Source organism: Pinus tabuliformis, chromosome 7 (genome assembly GCF_031772625.1).
Source record: "Pinus tabuliformis cultivar Carrire ecotype Pingquan chromosome 7, CPIR1, whole genome shotgun sequence".
Classification (NCBI taxonomy): Eukaryota; Viridiplantae; Streptophyta; class Pinopsida; order Pinales; family Pinaceae; genus Pinus; species Pinus tabuliformis.
In genome coordinates this window covers 466132691-466155368 of record NC_142293.1, presented here as the reverse complement: position 1 = coordinate 466155368, position 22678 = coordinate 466132691, and the positions used below count along the sequence as shown (strand labels likewise).

General features: G+C 36.2%; 1 pseudogene across 1 annotated transcript in view; it reads right to left on the bottom strand.

The window, feature by feature from the left end:
• The window catches only part of LOC149247967 (uncharacterized), a 149597-nt pseudogene extending 128104 nt beyond the window's left edge, over positions 1-21493 (bottom strand). The window contains exons 1-6 of the transcript XR_016265683.1: positions 21359-21493; positions 21172-21243; positions 20842-20956; positions 17680-17721; positions 9971-10037; positions 9672-9799 (exon numbers count right to left, since the gene is read on the bottom strand). The product of XR_016265683.1 is annotated as an uncharacterized LOC149247967 (transcript). The remainder of the gene's footprint in view (positions 1-9671; positions 9800-9970; positions 10038-17679; positions 17722-20841; positions 20957-21171; positions 21244-21358) is intronic.
• Between the last annotated feature and the right edge of the window lie 1185 nt (positions 21494-22678).

Below are 22678 nucleotides of genomic sequence, written 5' to 3'. Positions count from 1 at the left end.
GAGAAGGAAAAGGCATAGATGGCATGGGGTCTAGGGCTCTCACACGTACACTCCATGGTTATGCACGGGCATTGGTCACAGATAGATCACCTTCACTCGCTATACCAACTTACAAAAAGAATTAATGACTAAGTAATTGAAAGCCCGACACCCGCTGATAAATTAGCAATCCAGCTAGCTATGGAGGCCAAGAAGAGCGCTCACAACCAATCCTCTAGAGATCCACCAGGCCTTCCTCCCCGACCCTAGTTCATCGGCTGAGTAAACGTAGGGAAATTTTTCTTCCTGCACTTGCTCGCCCTTGTGAATATGTGTATAATAGACTCGTCCCAATGAAGAGCTATGCATGGGCACTCAAGTTTCAAAGCTTTCTCTTGTCTCCTTTTGACTCACCCCGACCAGTTCGAGAGATGTGGATTACATTCTAAGCCACATAGACCAGCGATTCGAGGCCTCTATGAGATAAAAGAAAACTATGACTCAGACAGCTGGATACTCCAGATCTTAGGGACTCACCTGCTGGGGTGGGTTATGGCTCCCTCTATAAGTAGTTGTTCATGGCCAAGCATACATGGTCTCAACTTGCTTCGCTCTCCATCCAACCAACAAACTAAGTAGTTGATTGGAATTGTTTTGTAATCCAATATCTAGGCCTAGGTGATACCTATTTCTATTTTCTGATACCTAGGTTATATAGGTGTGGTTGTTTTATTGACCTTGTAAACTAGTATTCATAAAATCATTATTAATGATCTACTAACCCAAACTCTATCTAGCCATGATTCAGCAATACAAATCCCATCTAGCCATTGTTAATTATCTAGCTCCTATCCACAATATGATATATATTACATATATCTATTAGGTTGTCCATTCAAGAGGTATCTTACTGTCTAGTGTTGGCTGTCCATTCTAGCACGATATAGATGCCTAGCCATGCCTACCCAGTGGTGCCCCACATGATTCGTTATCCCATACATAGGATGAATGTCCATTCTGGCAAGAGAAAGATGCCTGACCATGCAAGAGATTAGGGGTCCATTGGTATGGTGTTTGTTGTTGTATTGCACCCATTCCCGGCATAGAGATAGATTATTGTCCAGCTCTAACACAAGATATATGACTATCTAGCGATGTTGTGTTCTCCCCCGGTGACTGGCCAGGGTTGTTTTCCCGATGATTGTCCAGTGCCCCAATGATTTATTACCCTATATGATGGGTGTCCATTACAGCACCGATGATTCGTTACCCTATATGATGGTTGTCCATTCCATGCGAGAGATAGATGCCTACAATAATGGTGTTGGCCTGGAATATTATTTAGTTTGAACCTCGTCTTATTTCTATTGTTGAGTCAATATTGAGCCATCAAGAGATCTAGGATCCAATCTAGTCCCCACAGTTTGTATGGTATGACCCAATCCAGGTTGTTTGGTATACGTATAGTAAGAGAGATAGATATAGGCTCAATCCAATTTGTGTGGTAGAGATATCATACTCAATCGAGCTCCAGCCAGTACCCAACCCCGGCCAGTGATCCACCGGTTAAAGCAATCCCCCCAGTTGTTCGTACCCTCCCACCAAGTTGTTCATGCCCAACCCATTTTGTAGGGTATTATAAGAGCTATAGGACCCAATCCACCATGAGTTCATACCCAATCTGGTTGAATTAAATCCTCTAGTAGTTTGTACTCAAGTTAGTCAATTCGCCCTGGCGATAGATATTGGCCCCACGATTGTAAAGTACATGATGCATGCTAGCTTTGTATGATATGGGGCTTGCCATGGTCTCGCATAAGCCTACCCACAAACAACTCACCCCACCCATTGATGTCCTAATATATACTCGTAAAATATATAGATAGGGACACCCATTTGAGAGAACCAACCGAAGGTGAGGATGACACGAGCCCCAGGTGGGGTAGAGTAATAATGCATGAACAAGCGTACATACAAATATGGTGGATCAATAAAAAGTATTAAGTCCCATACAAAGTCCCATATGGCTGATGGGTTGATAACAGTCTGAATTGATATCGTATGTCGGAAGTAGTGTCATATATGATACAATGAGTGAATGCAGTTTCCTTCCTCTACAGAGCCTACACTCAGACATTGCGGATGATCCTGCTACGAGAAACACTAAATGCACTGCAAGACTTCACTAAATGATGTTTTTCCCCACACATTCAGAAAGTATTGCATAACCTTTCCCATAGCTTCGGCCAACTATGTGTCTGTTGTTGGATTTCCTCATGCAGATACCAGCTCCTCAATAATGGCTCTAAGGTGTGCACAAATTCATGCACCCATCGCTGAGTAGGAACACTTTGCGTCATCCATGAGATTTCACAACTGCGGATGTGCTTCACCATATTCGAATCCCCACTGAATCGCGGAACCAAAATGAAAGTGCAGGAACTTACACGGTGGAGCCCCAATATTTGATAGAAACCACGTTTGTAAGGATTTTGTGTATTCCCATGATTGCAACGTGCTCTTGTGTGTTGCCCACCAACGCGCCAGGGTCTCCACCAAAGTGATATCCAGCGCTGCAATCTACTGCTCAAGCTCGATCTACACTTCCACCTTCCCAAAAAACCCACTACTTGACAAGATGCCTCTCTCCAATCCATCAAACAAAAGTTTGTTTTCAACAGACAGAAGTTTGTGTAGAGCTGCTACCTCTTCCCCATTTGTTTTTAGTTGTTTTCTTTAAGTATACCCCAGAAGTAGTTAGTAGCTCAATTATTGAACCAATCCACTTTTGTTGTTGTTGATAACCATTTATTGCCTGCCCTACTTGCTTCCGAATTCTTGCAACAGGTCGTAGTGTTCAGTCCAGGTAGAGGAATGCCCATAGATACTGCGAAAACAGGTAGGAGTATACCGTAGTTGTTGAATCACACCCCAACCAGACACAGACAGACAAATTGTCGAAACGAACATTACCCAACCAGACTACCTTCCTGCCAAACCCTAAAGACAGACCTTAATTACAAACTCTTACCTAGTTATTCAACTACTTCACTTACCTTCTTTACTTACAATATTTTGCCACCCACATTACTTGCGAATTATTGCCACTATGAGCGGTTAACTACCCAACTTTATACTTAAGGCAACCGCAAGGATGCTCAGATTCACTCTACCCACCTATACCCCATTAGTTGTTGGATAAAGAATTTGCTTACCACCACAATATACACCTAGAAACCCACCGGCAACTTGCTTTATTTATCACTAGCTAGAGTTCGCTCGTTAAATTGCTTGCCTTCCAACCTTTATAACTGGCTGGTTGGTGTGGACTCAACCCAACCTTATACAGACTTATACTTATTGCAACAATGAGCGGTGTGGAGTCAGCTACCCAACCTTATACTGAGGGAAACAAGCTTTAAGGCTTTTCAAATCCGCATTCGACCGCAATGTTTCAGTCACTCTTTCCCGCCCTTCGGAATTTGAAGGTCATTGGGTTCATCGGTCTTGTAAGGTGCCATTTCATGTAAAGAAATTCACTGCTAATCAAGCTATCCTTTGCCCATTCAATCATCCAGTAAGAAATTTAGTCATAGAATAGTTTGTGAAAAGCGATTATATTACATTCAAGCAATATAACTTTTCCTTTGGACCTATTTGATATCTAGGGTAATTGATCTTGTCCAAGTGTCATTTTGTCTAAAGAAATTCATTGTTAATCAAGCTATCCTTTGCCCACCAGCCAGCAGAAACAGCCAGCCAGTGATGACCTCCGCCCCAACTAGCTAGCAAGAGAGAATCCAGCAAGTCAGAAAATGTGCCATATCATAGTGTCTCATAAATGAATTCTACGTGCATGTTCCAAGTGCTCAAACATCCCTTTCTTCCCAAGAAGGTATCGTTGCTCATAAATCTGCTCTTTTTTCACTTTGTCTTAAGAGAGGGAAAGTAAGCTACCCTATGCAAGAAGGAAGGGAAGTAAGGTAGAATGAGGTTTCACTCATATGATAACTAGCAACCTTAAGATAGAGTAAGAAGGATAAGAAGCTTATCTAAGAAGGTAGGTAAGATAAGAAGAGAAGCCCAACCCATACTTCAAGGATACTTCCTTAATAGAAGGTATGAGAAGTGCTTTTTCCATACTTAGAGATAACTAAATGGAAGGGGGGAGGGAATGAATAGCTTAGAGAGGCCTTATTTCTTCCCAATTCAACCTTGTGCTTCTTATTGAAACCTAGCGCTTCCAATCCCACTCCTTCCCTTCTTTCTTTCCTGTCCTTCCCTTTTCTCCTCCCTCCCAATTTGAATCCTTGTGCTTCTAACCAACCTTATTAATCCTCTCTTTGGTTCCTTTCCTTCCCTCTTATTGGTTCTCTCTTCCTGTCCTTCCCTACCTTCTTTCCTAGCCTTACCTTTCTTTCCAACTTGGCCTTTTTAGTGGTTCCCTCCTTCTCTTCTGTGGTGCCAGATAAGATCTAATCCTACCTCCTGTGGTGGATAGCCGGATCTCTTCCTCCAATCTCCTTATCCTCGTCCTTCCTTATAAGTGTGGAGGGCTCACTTCCATAATGAATTTCGCCAGTTCCTATTGTAAGAGGGCTTGAGCTTAATTAACCAACCTTTTGCCTTCCGCACAATGGTAAAAAATATGAGGTGTAATATCAAGGAGCCTACTATTATGAAACCCTCGAAGAAGGAGAGGCACTTTTCTCAAAAAGTTTTGATCCCGGCTAACCTTGGATATATTATAGAGGTACATCATTTGGATGGCATTAGAGTCACTTTCTATCCTCACTGGTGCTTCAGAGAAAGAATTACAGGGAATCGACCATGGTATGGTTAAGACTAGGTCGAACCATCCCACTTATTGATGCTGGTGCATGTTACCCGTCGGCGCCCCCTATTTTTTTATATATGGGCAGCTAGGTATGGGTAGGACTATTCTTTCTAAGTTCAACCACTTCCTATCTCTGGTCCCCAAGATCCCCATATCGATCCATAGAACTCTAGATTAGAAAGGGAGCAACCACTTAAACCAAACAAGGAGGTTGAAGGTTGGGGTTTGGGTTGAGTTACAATATGAGGGAGATCACAACCTCTTAAAAGGCTTCTAAGGCTCTAAGTTCATGTTCTAAGGGTTGAAGGTGACTCTCTAAGTTTTTGAATAGTTTATATTCTTCCTAAGTTATTTGTCTATGTAGGGCATGAGTTGGTCTAATCTCCTACACATCGAGGTAAGTTGTATGTCCATTTGTCTAGGTGGAAATAACAAAGGTTGCATGTAAACTTGGCTCTAAGGAAAGGGTGGCATAGTATGAAACACTTGCCTTAAACAAAATTGATGTGTATTGTTGAAGGAAGACACTCAAAGATATCCATGGTACACTTGGTTCATGTGTGGGAAAGAGGGGAAGGGTCCTATGTTAGAAGCAAGCCCTTGAGGCAATTGTTGAAGTGGCATTGTTGAGGGAAAACCTTGCTTAGGAGGCTCTTGGGAAGATTTTTTCAATTAATACTTGACTTGGGTAAGCGTTTTTAGCTATTTTTACAATACTCAATTGATTGAAATGTGAGAGGTTTGAAGCATCTTTTGAAAATACATTGTTGGAGCCCAAGTCCTATGACTAGGAGAAATAGAGAAAGAGTTCTCCATGAACATGGAAGAACAAGTGTTCTCCATGAAGATGAGCTAACAAGGGGAGAAAAGGAAAGTTATGTTTTCATGTAAGAAAGTGAAGTGTTTATAGGAACTTGCTAGTGGACTTACCAAAGTTATCACAGCAATTAGAGTGAGGCACCACATTACCACAAAAATGGCGCAACTACCATAGAGAAGAAGGATGGAACGAGTGGAGCCTCCACTCAGTTATTGTGGGTAATTGAGGACTGAGGGAAAAATAGAAAAGAGGGAAAAGGAGCCATCAGATCACTTGATGAAATCTAATTTCATGTTCACCTAGGGATGTGGTTTATTTTAAGAAGTACATTGATTAGGTTTAGAAGTGGTCTTTAACACTTGGAAAGAAAAAGATAACTAGAAAGTAGGTTAAGGGTAATTAGACTATGTGTTTCAGCTATGAGAGAAAAAGAAACCAAACCAAACTGAAAGGAGGGAGAGCCATCAAACATTGATACTCTTGCAATGCTCCAAAGTGTTGGATCTACCAACAAAACAATTGTACAATGTCTCCCAAAGCAAAACAATATGTACAACACACGATCTACCATACAGAGAGCACTTCCAAAGAGTCAAGATCAAGTGTGCTCTCCATTATGAGGTGCTCCCTATAGTTGATGTGCTAGTAACCTCCCTTGGGGTGTGGTTGAAGAGGATATATGGAAACACTAAGGACAGAGGCAAGAAACGCTAAACCAAAGCAACCGGTTCAACAAGAGAGATGAACCAAACAAATGGATAGAGTATACTTGTGATGGAAAGCCTCTAGTTGGAAGTGAGTTTGGAGGATCAAATTGCTCCAAGCAACCCAAGAGGTTGAGAAGGAGATTAGAGTGCTTTAAAATGCAAATCTAATAGTGTTGTCATTTTAGAAAATTCAAAAGAAGTTCAAGAAGGAACCCTTATAAAGACAAAAGGACAGTACTTCTAGAAAAGGAAACATCGTATAGTTTTCAAGGAAATAACAACTAACCACTGGGAAAAATCCTTCCATCATGGTTACTCATTTGCGTACTATCAAAATGCTAGTTTACTTGGAAATCCAGGGCTTTTTCTAGAAATGGGAGCTCTTTTTTGTAGATGGTACACAAGAGACATTGATGGGTTGAGCTTTACAACCAATGTAGTATGTGCAATAGACATATCATGAAAAGGGGAGTCAAAATTTGACCAAGTAAACTCTTATGCGTGCCTTCAAATGGAATTGAGAATGTTTGATACCTATCAAGGGCATATCTAACTAACCTAGGGAGAAAATCTCATCACATAAGATGAGGATGATCGAGCTAGGAAGATAATGTTTTAGGTAAGAACCCAAAAATCCTTGACAAGGACAAAGGATTATTTAGACTAAGGGGCTAGGGACTTCACCTAGGAACTAGACATGGAAAAGAAGGAAACCAAACCTGTTCATCTAGATCTAGGCAAGGGTCAACATAAGAAAGGTTAAGCAACGCATGTCAAATCTTCATGGAAAGTGGGAAGCTTCATATTATCAACAGGTGTTGTGTGCATTAAGTGCCTTAGAAATATCACACACTCCGCTAGCCATTGGGGGTTGATGTATCCTTTGATCCCTCCTGTGTCCCTCGTGTCCTGTGTCCCTCGTGTCCTGTGTCCCTCGTGTCCTGTTTTCGGGGCCATTGTGTCTCGTGTTGAATACTCGTATTTACGTGTCCTCGTGTCATGTGACTTAGGTATCAAGCCATGTAGCTCCCATGTGTTGTCAGTGCCAGATGGCCCTGTGCAATCAATAAAGAGTCTCCCCAATGAAAGCCCTTGATTTGACCTTACATTGGTTGAAATAAGGAATCTATTTCGATTATGGTCTAGCAACCTTTTACTCGTTTTAAGAGGTTTACCAATTATGGCCTTGTTTTATCCACTGGCATGTAGGGGTAGCTAGAAGATTGATTCACTTCTAATTTTTATCACAATCAACAGTTCCACAAATGAGATCTATGCTTTTACTTGTTTTGAGAGGTTTACCAATTATGGCCTTGTTATCCACTGGCATGTAAGGGTAGCTAGAAGATTGATTCACTTGTGATTTTTATCACAATCAACGGTCCCACAAATGAGATCTATGCTTATGTAAGGATATTTTCCAGAGATTGTTCCCATCATTTGCTCAGATGAACCTCGTGATGTTGCACCTTAACCTCTTTTTTCCACACATGATGATATTGTTCTTTAGATGTGGGTCATAGGGCATAGTGATTAATGATGTATTCTATAATGGCTCACAACACTCTAAATTGTTGTCTCTTACTAGGTTGTACTATGGGGTGCTCATAATTTACCTCCAAAGAAGTGTGTTACCTTATAAGTCAAGTTGTACTACTAGCAACCTAGGAAGGTGTTTCAAGTCATTTTCCCTAGCCAATTTTCCAAGCCTTGTGATTCCATTACCATTGCATTTTCATTTTCCCCTTTCTTTTTTTTAGTTGGTTAGGCAAGTGGGACTACCCATAAGTTTTGAACCTATGAACTTAACCTCAAGGAATCCGTTAACAGTACAACCAATCACCATCTATTCAAAGCTCCAAGGGTTCATTTTCCCCTTTCTTGATTGACTTATCATACCAATGTAGCAAGGTCCAAAATAAAAGCTCCATCTATGAAAAGGCCTATTAAGAAAAAACTAAGAGCTAAAATGTTCAAGGTAGAAGAAACTAAAGTTAAATGGTATGCAAGAGCCATGACACCTTGCTATAAAGCTCAATTTCTCCAAGTCCCATTATCAAATTAAAAAGGGGAAGGGAACCAAGAAAATAAAAATGAAAAAAGAAAGAAAAGGGGTTGTGACCAGGTCTTGCTATACACATCAAGTAAAATAATAAACTCAACACACGAAACTCTGAGTTGATTGAACATGTGGGTCATGGCTAGATACCGTTGTACACATCAAATTAAATAAATAAACCTAACACACTAAGCTTTGAGCTAATTGAACACGTGGGTTATGACTAATTCATACCATACACATCAAATAAAATAAATGAACCTGACACTCTACATACCATGTAATTCCACTACACATGTCACCTAAAATGAATAAACAGAGGGAAGAGTGGTTTTAACAAATAGAGGAGAGTGGTTTTCGAGAGAAAAACAGATTTCAAGTTCAATCTCAAGTTGTCGTGACTCTAATGGACGGAGGAAATAAAGTTCTAGATCTGCATAGAAAAATATGTAGAGAATGACAGTGCAGCCATGGCTGAGGAAGCCAAAGACAAGTTTCAGCTAAAAAAAGCAGTGGCAAGGAAGGATATTAAGAAGAAAAAATGTAACCATCAGGCCAATGTAGCCAAAAATTATAGGATCAGTGACCAAATGATAGAGAATGATGCTACAATTTAATTATGGATTCGAAAACAAGAAGAAGATGCTCCAATTTATTCATTGATCTCATCATTATGCACTAAAAGTACACAATCTAGCCAAAATTTGAAACATAAATAATCACATTTACAAATGGGAGTAGAAACTATCAATTAAATTTTCATTCTAGTTTTTTCACCCCCCACATTATTAAGATTCAGTTATTGACGGGAGGAAATGACCCTAGGACAAGTGTGAAACAAGGTAATCTACAACCAGAATAACCCGCTCTCCATTGTTACATATAATTCTCATAAACCCAACTATAATTTACATAAACATATTTTATTTGAGAATAGATCATAAACCCAACTATAATTTACATTAATATATTTTATTTGAGGATAGAAAACATGCAGGATGTGGGACTAGAATCAGCCAGAATCGTTGGATTTGTTTCTTGAATTTAAGATTATGTTGACATCCTAACATGGAACACACGTTGTTACGTATTCAGACAGTTTGTTTGTTCGAGGTCCCTTCACACGGTAACCTAATCTTCATAGCTATTCCTTTAATCGCTTAGCTAGAAATTTAAAATAGTTTTTGCATTTTTAACCCTGAATAAACGCTATCAACTACAACACAACACAAGCAAGCCAGAAGATGTTGAGGAGCAGCCGCAGAATACCTTAAAAACATTGCTCCATAGCAGTAATGCTCACTCCTTCCTTTGCAATAATGCTCACTCCTTCCTTTGCAATAGCGCTTGCTCTGCCCTTTGCACTCAGTCCTCTATCCTCTCTATATGCTGAAACGCTGGAAGCAAATATAAATTAAAGACGCAAGAAATATTAACCCATAAATGTCTAGAAATAAAGTAATGGATTACTTACAAATTGCAATGGCCGATGATTTGAAGAAATCAAATGATAATAATACCACAAATCAGCACAAACAAGGAAGAGTGGGGAAGGAGCTACTGTGTACCTTGTAGAATATTATTCCGCCTTTTGCACTCAATGCCATGCAAATTCTCTATATAGTCGAAGAAAAACTGGAAACAGGAAATAAATAAACAAACAACAACATTAACGCCTAAAGCCAGAGAATTAAATATGGCAAGTGCTGCTGATATAAGGAAATGAAACTTCCTTCACCTCATCCATTCAGACAGAAGAGGAATGGACATTGTGTTAGGCCAGTTTGCTTCAACTATTAAATAGCCCAGAAATAAATACTTCTGCTTTAAGAATTTTCCCTCTCTACTATTGTTCAGGAACTTATCCATGCTCTTTGCTCTCTAGCTTTCTGAGGTCAATGTCACACCGACACCAGACATAAACATAATAATAACAACAATAATAGCATTGGCCTCCTACAAGCTAAAACAATAAAACATATCCATGCTCTTTGCTCTCTAGCTTTCTGAGGTCAATGTCACACCGACACCAGACATAAACATAATAATAACAACAATAATAGCATTGGCCTCCTACAAGCTAAAACAATAAAACATTATTGTGAAAATTCTCCACATAACGTCAGAGAACAAATAATGAAAAAGAAATAGATACTGACCTGAATGCCACTTGATGAAATGACACAATCGCTGATGGGTTAATTAATTAAACAACAAAATCCACTCCAACTAATTCTCCCCTTGTTGCCACCTCTATCTCTTTAATTGTTGCACCTTGCTGCCACCTCTATTTCTTTAACTGCTGCCTTTGCCTATGTTGTCCGACATTGTTGCTTAAACCACCCATGCTTGCTCAGATGTTTCTCGTCCTGTGCTGGAGGTTTCTCGTCCTTGCGGTGAGTAAGAAGTAACACTGCTTCCATCATTTCATTGGAATCCGGAACCAGAGTATCTCAAAATTATGTCGCGGGCTTTGTTGGTGCCTTTAAAGTGATTATACTTTGATAACACTGCATTGTTGTTCGTGTGAATCCCTTGGGGACACCACAAGTCAAACTAATGCCTACATTATAAGTTTTACGTTTAATAATTATTTTTAGAGAATCCTGGTTTGTGATAGCATTGCCCAAATATGTCACCGATAATATATAGAGCGAAAGAGTTCTGTTATTTTTTTATACATTATAAGATGAATTTAAGTTTATTATTTTAAATTTTAAAATAATTTTTGTTATAATGGATTGAATATTACTTTATAATTTTATTTTGTTAATATTTTTTACATTAATCATATTGTTGTTATTTCATTTATATTATGTAAAATTAATTTAAAAATAGATACTTTTAAATATATTTTGTAAATTTAACTATTTAAAATTATTTATGAAAAATAAATAAATAAAAAATACATAAATAAAAATTAAAATGAGGTAAATACGGGAAATTTTACTTTCTTAATTATCGAAGCAAATTTAAATTGGGATATTTAATTTCTTTACTTTTAAGTATTTTATTAAAAACTTTTGATAATAATCTTCCGATCCGCATTGACTTGTCCAACCGTTATGGTCATCAAACCCCCTTATTTCATTTGTTATATTTTATATAATATAAAATAATTTTATTTTATTATCTTAATTTTTCATTATTTTTAATATAAATTAATTTTATTATAATAATTATTTAATTATTATATTATATTATATTATAATATTATTTTTTATTTGTTAAATTTAATAAAATTTGTGTTTATTAAATTTTTATTTTAAAACTGATTTAATTGTTATTATTATTTTAAATGATTTTATTATTATTATTATTATTTTAAATTTGATCTAAATCATAGCTATGTTCAAGAATAATATTTAAATAGAATAAAGAATTGAACAAAATAACTTAATATCTAAAAGTACCTCGAGAAAATGCACAATCACTATATACAAGATTCATAAACAAATTTATTATTAATTTTTAATATATAATTATTTAAATATTATTTAATATTATGATTTTGATTTTTAAAATATTAAAATATATTTTTTTATTTAAAAAATATTTTTGTATTTTTAAAAATATATTTAGATCAAATATTTAATAATTATTATATATTTATTATATTTTTATAATTAGTATTAATCACCATATTAATTATATATTAATATAATTATTATTAATAAAAATAAATCTTAATGTATATTCATTTTAATTAGAACATCAATCACTAAATGTTAAAAATATATGTGGCGAGGGAACATTAAAATGAAAGAAATCTTCTCTACTAAATTATATGAAAGAATTTAATTCGTAAGTATGAAAAAAAATTTAATATTATAAAATAATTAATTTTTATTAAATTGATGATGATGATGATGATGATGATGATGGTGATGATGATGGTGATGCTGATGCTGATGCTGATGATGATGGTGATGCTAATGGTGATGATGCTGATGGTGATGATGATGATGATGATGGTGATGATGATGGTGATGCTGATGATGGTGGTGGTGGTGGTGGTGATGATGGTTAACGTCCGCTGAGACCAAACAATGGTCTATCGGACCTAAAGAAACAAATTATTTATTTTGATTTAAGATTTTATTCCTATGCTCAAAAAGTTGATGATGATGATGATGATGATGATGTTAATGTCCGCTGAGACCAAACAAAGGTCTATCGGACCTAAAGAAACAAATTATTTATTTTGATTTAAGATTTTATTCCTATGCTCAAAAAGCTTGGAGAGAAGCCTCCCGAACTCACTATAATTTTGACATTGTAAAAGGCTAGGAAGGTCAGTATTGTAACAAAGATTGTGGAACTGAGATCTAATGTGGTTATACGCGGGGCACTCTAAGAGGAAGTGGTTTTCATCCTCGATGTTCCTATTCTCACATATATGGCAGATCCTTTCCATCCATGGCGTTTTAGGAACTGCCCAACGACCTGTTTCACTATGGAGCTCATGAGAATTCGTTCTAATCTTTGCTACATTAATTTTCTTCTTTGAGCTAGTTAAAATAGAGAGATACTTTTGATCTTCTAGGGTGGGGTTGATGACCTTCTTATAATAACTTAATTTTCTTTTAGCCGCTAAATCTTTCTCACACCACATTTTTTCTTTGAACTTAGAGGTAACAATATCTTTAATGTTATTTATGTTTTGTAATGCATCATTTTCGTTGATCTCCCAATAGTTTAACCAGGCCCTTGTGTCTTTATGCCACCCTCGATTGAGCCTTAAGTGGTTTTGGCTAGAATTTAAAGCTAGCATAGGAAGTCTATGATCGTCTATGTTACTGATTTTGTGCTTGTACAACAGAAACCTAAGCATAGCTAGGCTCTCAATAGGGGAAAGACCTGCTTCTATAAGGAGAATAGGATAGGATGTATTACTTTTAATTTTCAGGTTATAAGTTATAAAATGCTTCTGGATTTGCTCAATCTTTCTCCATGATTCTCTGGAGATGCTGCAACCCCAAACCTCACAGCCATATAAGATAACAGGAGTGACTAAAGTTTCAAAGAGGAACTTTTTTTTATCCCACATTACGAGGTTTGCTATTTTACAATTATTTTCAAGACCAAAATAAGCTTTCCACCCCCCATTAATCCTTTTCTCAATGCTATGGTTCCAGTTGAGCTTGTGATGAATATCAATTCCTAGGTACTTGTAAGAATACACTTCCTCCAAGTTATTATTGTCATACATAAAATTAGCATAAGTGTCCTTCTTGGATTTGATAATCATAACTTTTGTTTTGTCAGTGTTAACAGTCATACCCATGGTAGAGCAGAAATCCTTAAGAAGCTTGAGTTGCTTATTAAGATCAGATGGGCACCTTGCCAAAAGAACAATATCGTCAGCATAAAGAAGAAGGATGACGACTATCCCAGCTAAGATCATGCCACCACATCCTGCTTCCTCTAAATAGCCTTCGAGCTTATCGATGTAAATGCCAAATAGGGTAGGGGAGAGGGGGCAACCTTGATTAAAATTTATAAAATCAATATGGTTTATAAGACTTTAAGAAAGTAAATATTAATTAAGGTTTTTTAACAATTTTTTTAAAGAAGAAGAATATTCTTAAATCACTGTAATTTTGTTGACTTAATAAAAGAAGGATCAAGAAGGTTGATAGTAAGAGCAGAGCAATCCAAGAGAAAGTGCTTTCATCTTCAACCCTCTTAGTGTTACAAAGATAACAATCTCTTTGGTCCCAATGAATTTTGGAAATAGAAAGTGCTTTCATCTTCAACCCTCTTAGTGTTACAAAGATGACAATCTCTTTGGTCCCAATGAATTTTGGAAATTGACCAACTTCCGATGTCACTTTGAAGTTCATGAGAATTAATTTTTATCTTGGAAATGTTCATTTTCTTCGTAGCATTGGTCAAGACATAAAGATAAGTCCATTTTTCGGGATTGAGGTTGATCACTTCCTTAAAATATTAATCACATTATAAATAATAATTCATTTAATCACATTATAAATTTATTAAAAAAAATTGCTAAAAAAACCATTCAACCCTAGCAGAAAAGAAGAGAGGATTCCTAAGCAAAATTAAAAAATAAATAAATAAAATTAAATAAATAAATTTAAAAATTGAACTAAACATAATGTTTCTAACTTCAAAGTAAGTATAAAAATGTACAAAATAGATCATTAAATTTAATTGAAGTTAATATGTTTAAATCTTTTATAACATTCATTATTTTTTAAGAAATTAAACAAAATGTGAATACTGAATATATCAGTGAAAAACAATTTATTTTCTTTATTTACCCTTACACATTTTAATCGAATTATAAATAATAAATATATATTATTTTTATTAAAAATTAATAAATAAATATAAATAGTAAATATATATTATTTTTATTAAAGATGGAAAAATTATAATTATAAAAATTATTCCAAAACTTATTTCAATGTTTTGTAATCGAATTATAAATAATAAATATATACTATTTTTATTAAAAATGGAAAAATTATAATTATAAAAATTATTCCAAAACTTATTTCAATGTTTTGTATGCACATTTTTCAGTCACAAATCGCTAAATACAATTCAATTTAAAATATTATATCTTATTATTCTATATATTTTATTTTTGAAAAAATTACAATTTAAAATGTATATTTAATTTAAAAATAAATGCAATACATTTCACAGCTTAAATTCACAAATCGCTAAATACAATTCAATTTAAAATATTATATCTTATTATTCTATATATTTTATTTTTGAAAAAATTACAATTTAAAATGTATATTTAATTTAAAAATAAATGCAATACATTTCACAGCTTAAATTCACAAATCTCGGAATACAATTCAATTTAAAATATTATATCTCATTGCTCTATATATTTTATTTTTAAAAAATTACAATTTAAAATTTATATTTAATTTTAAAAAAATCGTTACATTCCACAACTTAAATGCCATAAATCAAAACTACTCAAACCAACTTAAATGCCTATAAATCAAAACTACTCACACCCTAAATTATTCATGCAATCATAAACTAACTAACATACAACAACAAAAATCAATAAAATATATTACTTATTTCTTTACCTTTATCCTAAACTCAATTCAAATTTAATATATCATCTTTATATTTCATCCTTACTCAATATTTTCCAACTCAATACACAAAAAAGTGCAATTATATTTCATTTAACGATATCATACAATTAATTCATCTATGTAAATCAAATTAATTTATTTCTCCTAAATTAAATCATCGATAAATATTATTATTTTCTCGTTCTTGCCCATCCATATGAAACCACGCCCAGCTAGCCATTGGACGGGTCCCCCAAGAGGACAGGCAAGCCTCTAAAATGTGGCATTAATGCCCCTGCTGATTAATAATACCCATCCTTATTCCTGAACGTGGCATCCTTAGATTTCAACCCACGATTACTTTTCAGTAACAAACTAAATATTATACTAGCCGCATGCATTGGATTAATACACAACCATTTCAATTTGATTAGCACAGTAAAAGTTTAAGAAAATAGCTTCGTTTATTTTTAAACTATTACTAAAATTTAGCGGATCACAGCAAGTCTAACCTTATACACTACATCATATTCAATCATGCCGATTGAAGACGTGGGTTGAGATCCGGTTTCTAGTTTTACAGTACCCATCAGAAGCTCTTGGCCAATTGGAACACTTGGTCATAACCAGGTCTCACTCGCTATACAGGTCAATAAAAACAAACGGTATGCATCCATCTATATATACTTAAGCTAAAAAGAATAAACAAGAAGGAAAGTGGTTTCAACAAATAGAAGAGTGTGATTTTTGCAAGAAACAGAGGTTTCAGGTTCAAACTCCGACTGCCATGGCTCCAACTGTGTTTAGGAAAAGTTATGCCTCACTGTAGTGTTCGCTACTAATTGCCTGTTTAGGTAAGGTGTTCTTCTGATGCCCTGTGTTACATAGGCTAAAAACCTGTGCTCTGGGAGATAACAGCACCTGGGTTTGGGGAAGATGAATGCATGCTAGTTTTATGTACCGGAACTGATCCTTTATGTGCCGGTTAGGGGAGAATTTCTTGCACTTCCCCTATTCTATTTTTTGTGGGGTTCAAAAGCAGGAATTGCCGCAGTGTTGGGTTATTGTCCTTTCTCCTGGGGACGGAGCTCGACCGCACTCTTTTCTTTCTACTCGGTTCCAGACACACTAAATAACAAAGAAGGTAGCGATCAGATACATAATTCCCTCACCAAGGTTCATGGGTAAACTGTGACGCACTGTAGTGTTAGCTACTAATTGCCTGTTTAGGTAAGGTGTTCTTCTGATGCCCTGTATTACATAGGCTAAAAACCTGTGCTCTGGGAGATAACAGCACCTGGGTTTGGGGAAGATGAATGCATGCTAGTTTAATGTACCGGAACTGACCCTTAATGTGCCGGTGAGGGGCTGGCTTTCCTTTCGTCGAGGAGGAGAGACCAGCATCGGATGATCGAGAAAGGCCGACCATCGGGAGGAAGAGTCTGCCCAGCACTTAAAGGTACAGGGGCCTAGTTATGACAAAAATACCAAAATTCTGCAGTTCTTTTCCTCTGCCAACGCTGCGGCCATGTTTGAGGAAGCCAAAAGATCCGAAAATAAAATTAAGAAGATTTAGGGGAAATGCAGCCGAAAGAGAGGAAGGATATTAATGAGAGAAAAAAATTAAACGTCAGGCCAATGCTCCAATTTGTTCGTTGATTTGATCATAAATAATCACATTTACCGACGGTAATCTGGAAATAAAACTATCAAACGCTCTCTCCTTCCAGTACTTCAATCTTCATTATTCAGATTCAATAATTTAGTAGAAGAAATGACTTCGGGAGGAGTAAGACGAAGCATGAAAGAAGCAATCTTATCTCTGCTCTGCTCCGGTCCGGTCCTACATATAACTCTCATAAACGCGAGGACCTTACATATAATTCTCGTATACCCAGCACCAATTTAAGTGAATAGGTTTTATTTGAGGGTATCAAAATGCAATTATGGGTTTAGAATCAACCTAATTCTTTTTTGAATTTCAAGATTATACAAACACCCTAAAATGGAATACGCCGTAGTGTTTGTTTGACTTAAGACTGCGTTTCATTATGATTAATTTTGGAGAGGAATAACGTGCTAACCTAGATATAGAATAACTTACTGTAAAGTTTGAAATCTACAAAACAAAATCGCTACCATAAATGCTAACAATTGTAACAACTTATGCAAGAAAATATTGAGAAGGAACTACAGCTTACCTTAACAATGTTTCTCCATAGCAGTGACGCTCACTCCGCCCTCTGCACAGTGTCTCTATGTTAGCAGATGCTCTGGAAGCATAAAGAAATAAGCAAACAAAGCACCGTCAAGCCGAGAAAAATCTAGGAATAAATCAATGAATTACTTACAGAATGCAATTGTTGTTAATTGAAGAAAATCAAATATGAATAACACCACAAATAAGCACAGGGAGGTGTTGGGACGCTGCAATGTAACTTGTAGAATACTATTCTGCAATTTGCACTTAGAGTTATGCAACTTTTACGTGGCTGAAGAAAAGCTTCAAACAGAGAATCAAAAACAAAAAGACACCATTAACCCAAAAAGTCTGCAAGTAATTAAGGTTATTAAAATAAAAACGAGAGAATTAGATATGTCAATTGCTGTTGATATTAAGAAATCAAATCAAAAAAAAAAACCCCAATTCTCCCTCACCTCAGCCAATCAACTAGAAGAGGAATGATTGTCTTGGCCGGTTTGGTTCAGCGAACGAACGTCCCAGAAATAATTCGTTGACTCTAGTACTCTTGCAGTCCAAAGGCTATCCCTTCCCTCAAGGATTTGATTGTGAGCTTTCTCAGATGGTGTGACCCAAGATCGCAGAATTTTGAAAGTATTTATCAGGATTTGTTGTCAGCCCTGCAGCAGGAAGGCCTTCTTGCTCTTTTGGAGGGAAATGAAGATATCTATGAAAATGACAATGAAGCCTCCCTGGAGGAAGACTGCCCTATGGTGCTAAATGAAGAAATAGATGAAGGTGAAGCATCCCTAGACTGAGATGTCTTGGCCGTCGATGAAGACAATGTTGTTGAAATTCAAAATAAAGGCATCAAACAGCCATCTAAGGATTTTGAAGCCCCTATTCATGATGATAATGATGGTTTTACAGATGAAGCATTAGAAGAAGACTTTCAGGAACGATTGGAAGAATATGATAAGGAGTTGTTGGCTGCCCTCCAAAAAAGGGACCTACTGTGCCTTCCTCTCGAAGATGACAGGGCTGTTTTTAAAGAGATTGCCACAGATCCACATTAAGAACAACCTTGCAGTCCCATTGGGGGCGATGGCACTGGTGTTTTTTATCAAGAATAGAACAATTCAAAGAATGATGGCATTGATGCTATGAAAGACAATCCTCTTGAAATCAGTGAGGAGGTTGCTACAGATCTAACAGAACAATACCAAAAAAAAACACTAATGAACACATTGAACTAGATTTATTCATTGCACAAAGTTGAGACAAGTCATATTTCCTGTGTTCTGTCTGGACTCTGTCCTCCAGATTTTGATGAAGAGGTTGGCCGTGACCATAAAGACAAAAAGGTATAAGCCAGCATATTGTTAAAATGCGAGTGACAAAGCATCCCCAACAATGGTGTCGATAAAAATTCAAATGGACTATGCTTCGAAAAGCCACTAGGCTTTGATGACAGTCATAAAAACAAATGGGATGACCCTAAAAGTGAGCAGTCTGGTGGCACACATGATCAGGGAAAGGGTTATTCCGATGCCATAAAGGACAAATTTGAACACTCTGATGAATATGACAGAGTTGGCCAGGAATTGGTTAAATACTATAATGATGTCTAAAACGTGTGCATTTGACTTTGCAAATGATGAAGCCCTTGGAAAGTTATTGGAGCAAAAGCTATTTTGTAAGTTTTAAAGGTTCTCCAGTATATGATACTGAAAAGGAAGCTGCTGTTGAAAGGTCAATCACCGTGATAGCATAAAAAGTGAGCTGGAACCTCAACTTGGTCCAAATAATGAGAAGGACCTTGAGCCAGAAATTTTTGATAATAAGAATAGTGATTCTTTCGCTGAAGATATGGATTTAGATTCGGCAATGAGGTTTTCACTTGCTTTGGATTCCCACGTTAGCATAGCTGATAAGATTGAAATGAACTTCAGATTGGAGAAGAAGAACCCTCGATTATTTCTCTCAGACCGTTGTGCAAGAAGAATTCGGAAGTCGGAAGGCGTGAATGAAAGCCTAGGCCAGCAGCTCAGGTTGCACGATGAAAATGAGGGCTCACTGTATAACGCAGCGTCTTTTGTTCCAAGCAATCAGCCAGGATGCACAATAATAAACTAAATAAGAGTGTTGAGCCGACCCATATGTGGAAACCCTGGGCTGACCTGCATTGTTTGAGGCTAATCTGGAGCACTATTTGGGCCGATCTATGTCGTTATAGATGGTTATGGGTGTTTGAATGTTTTTTGAACGTGATTTGGAGACCTCATATGCACCTTTCAAGGGAAGTTTAGGGTGTTTTGATTACCTTTTATGGATGAAGTTATATGCTAGAGAGATCATTGGAAGCAGGGTATTGCTTCAGGGTTTTGTGTTCACTTTTAAAGGTTCAATTAAGACAAGATTAGTGAAGGAAAAGGAGCCCTGGGGGCTTTGCGGCTTTTGGAGTTGGTGTTGTATGTTGGGATGTTACAGGAGGGCTGTTCCTTCTGTGATTGGCTGCAAGGACTATCCACATTGGAAGTGGTGACAGGGTATATGTTTTGGGATCTTGGCCACTTTAGAAGAGGACCTTGGAGTTGTGTACCAAATTTAGAATGGCTTTGAGTAGCAAATTGGAAGACACATGGCAGTCTTGGAGTTCGCATATCCATTTGGAAGGGGCCTATATGTTATGTTGTTGTACACAATTTGGGAGGTTGATGGACCTCTGTGTGCTGTGAGGGAGCTTTCAAGAGGCTTTAAGGATGAACCAGCTATATTGAAGCTCAGCTTTGTACCATGAAAAGGTGGCCAGCTTGAAAAGGTGCACCACAAAAGGTGCACCACAAGACAGCCCATCTTGGATGATGTTTTAGGTTTGTTTCATGAAATTTAAGATCATATAGAGTCTCTAACATGGAGCACACGTTGTTATTTATTTCAGTTTGTTTGTCAAAAGTCCCTTTTGAGTCTATGTTTCACTATGATTGATTTAGATAGTGTTTACATGTTAACTTAATCTTCATTGCTATTTTTTTCTATCACTCAGCAAGAAATTCAGAATAGCTTTTATATTTTTAACTCCATGTAAATATTGTCAACTCAACAACAACACAAAGCAAACCAGAAAATATTGAACAACACAAAGCAAGCCAGAAAATATTGAAGAACAGTGGCAAAGTACCTTAAAATCATTGCTCCATAGCAGTACTGCTCACTCCTTCCTTACTGCTTCTTTTGCAATAGTGTTCGCTCTGCCCTGGGCACTCAGTCCCCTTCTCCATATGCTAACAAAAACACTGGAAGCAAAAATAAATAAACAGAAGCAGCAAGATTAGGCCATTAAAATTGAGAAATAAATAAAAAGAGGCAGCACTATTAGGCCATTAAAATTGAGAAATAAATTAATGAATTATTTACCAATTGTAATTGCTATTAATTTAAAGAAATCAAATGATAATAACACCACAAATGAGCACAAAAAAAGAAGTGCTGGGAATGGGCTGCAATGTACCTGGTAGAATAGAACATTATTCCGCCTTTTGCACTCAATGCCATGCAAGTTCTCTACATAGTCGATGAAAAACTGGAAACAGGAAATTAAAAAACAAACCATAGCGTTAACGCGAAGAGCCTAAAAATAGTTAAGGTTATTAAATATGGCAATTGCTGCTGATATAAAGAAATCAAATTTCCTTCACCTCATATATCCATTGAGAAAAGGAATTGACATTGTGTTGGCGAGTTTGCTTCGGTTATTTAACGACCCAGAAATAAATACTTCTGCTTTAGGAATTTTCCGTCTTTTCTCTTATTCAGAAGCTTCTTCCTCTGTACCATGCTACTAATCTCACACCGACACCAGACATAAACACAACAATAACAGCTTTTGCCTCCCACAAGCTAAAACAATAATGTGAAAATTTTCCAAATAATAACAATAAAAATGGCTTTTGCCTCCTCCGAGCCAAAACAATAATGTGAAAATTTTCCAAATAACGTTATATGAAAAATTATGAAAAACATAGATACTGACCGGAATGCCACTTGGTAAAATGAAACAACGGCTCATCGATCAAGTAATTAAACAACAAAATCCACTCGAACTAAATCTCCCCTCGCAGCCACCTCGATCTCTTTAATGGCTGCCCTTCTGCCACCTCGATCTCTTTAATGGCTGCCCTTGCTGCCACCTCGATCTCTTTAATTGCTTGCACCTAACCATGTTGTGTGTTCTAACTCCTGGCTTAAACCACTGAAATTGCTGGAGGTTTCTCGTCATTGGAATCTGGAATTAGAGGATGTCAAAGTACGGCGTTATCTTGCCGGCTTTGCTGGTGGCTTTAAGGTGCTAAAACTTTGATTACGCCGCATTTCCCTTACCGACACCACACGATTACGCCGCATTTCCCTTACCGACACCACACGTCAAACTAGGGCCTACAATATACGTTTTAGGTTTAATAATTATTTTCAAAAAACCCTGGATTGCGATTGCCTTGCCCAAATATGTTATCCGTATATTCACAACCAAAAGAGTTTTATTAATTTTTTACACGTTATACGATGGATTTAAATTTATCATTTTAATTTTTTAAATTACATTTAATCCCAAAAGAGTTTTGTTATTTTTTACACATTATACGACGGATTCAAGTTTATCATTACTAATAATTTTACACTTATGTTAACTTTATTGAAATATGTCGTCCAAATTAATATACATATCCAAAAAAATTACTTGGTCGATTTTCTAAATATTAAGTTATCCAACTTAAGATAGACAACCCAAAAAAATATATAATAATTATATTTTATTTAATAAATATTATATAATCCTATAATTTAAATAATTAATTTATTCAAACTAATTTATTTATTTTCCCGGGGTTTAAGACCAGTTACCGTTTCACCATAAACCCTAATCTAGTAGGCAAACTAATTCATTTATATTAAATTAAAAATTAATTATCCATATAAATTAAATTTTTCATTCTTAATTTCAACCCACTGTTACTTTT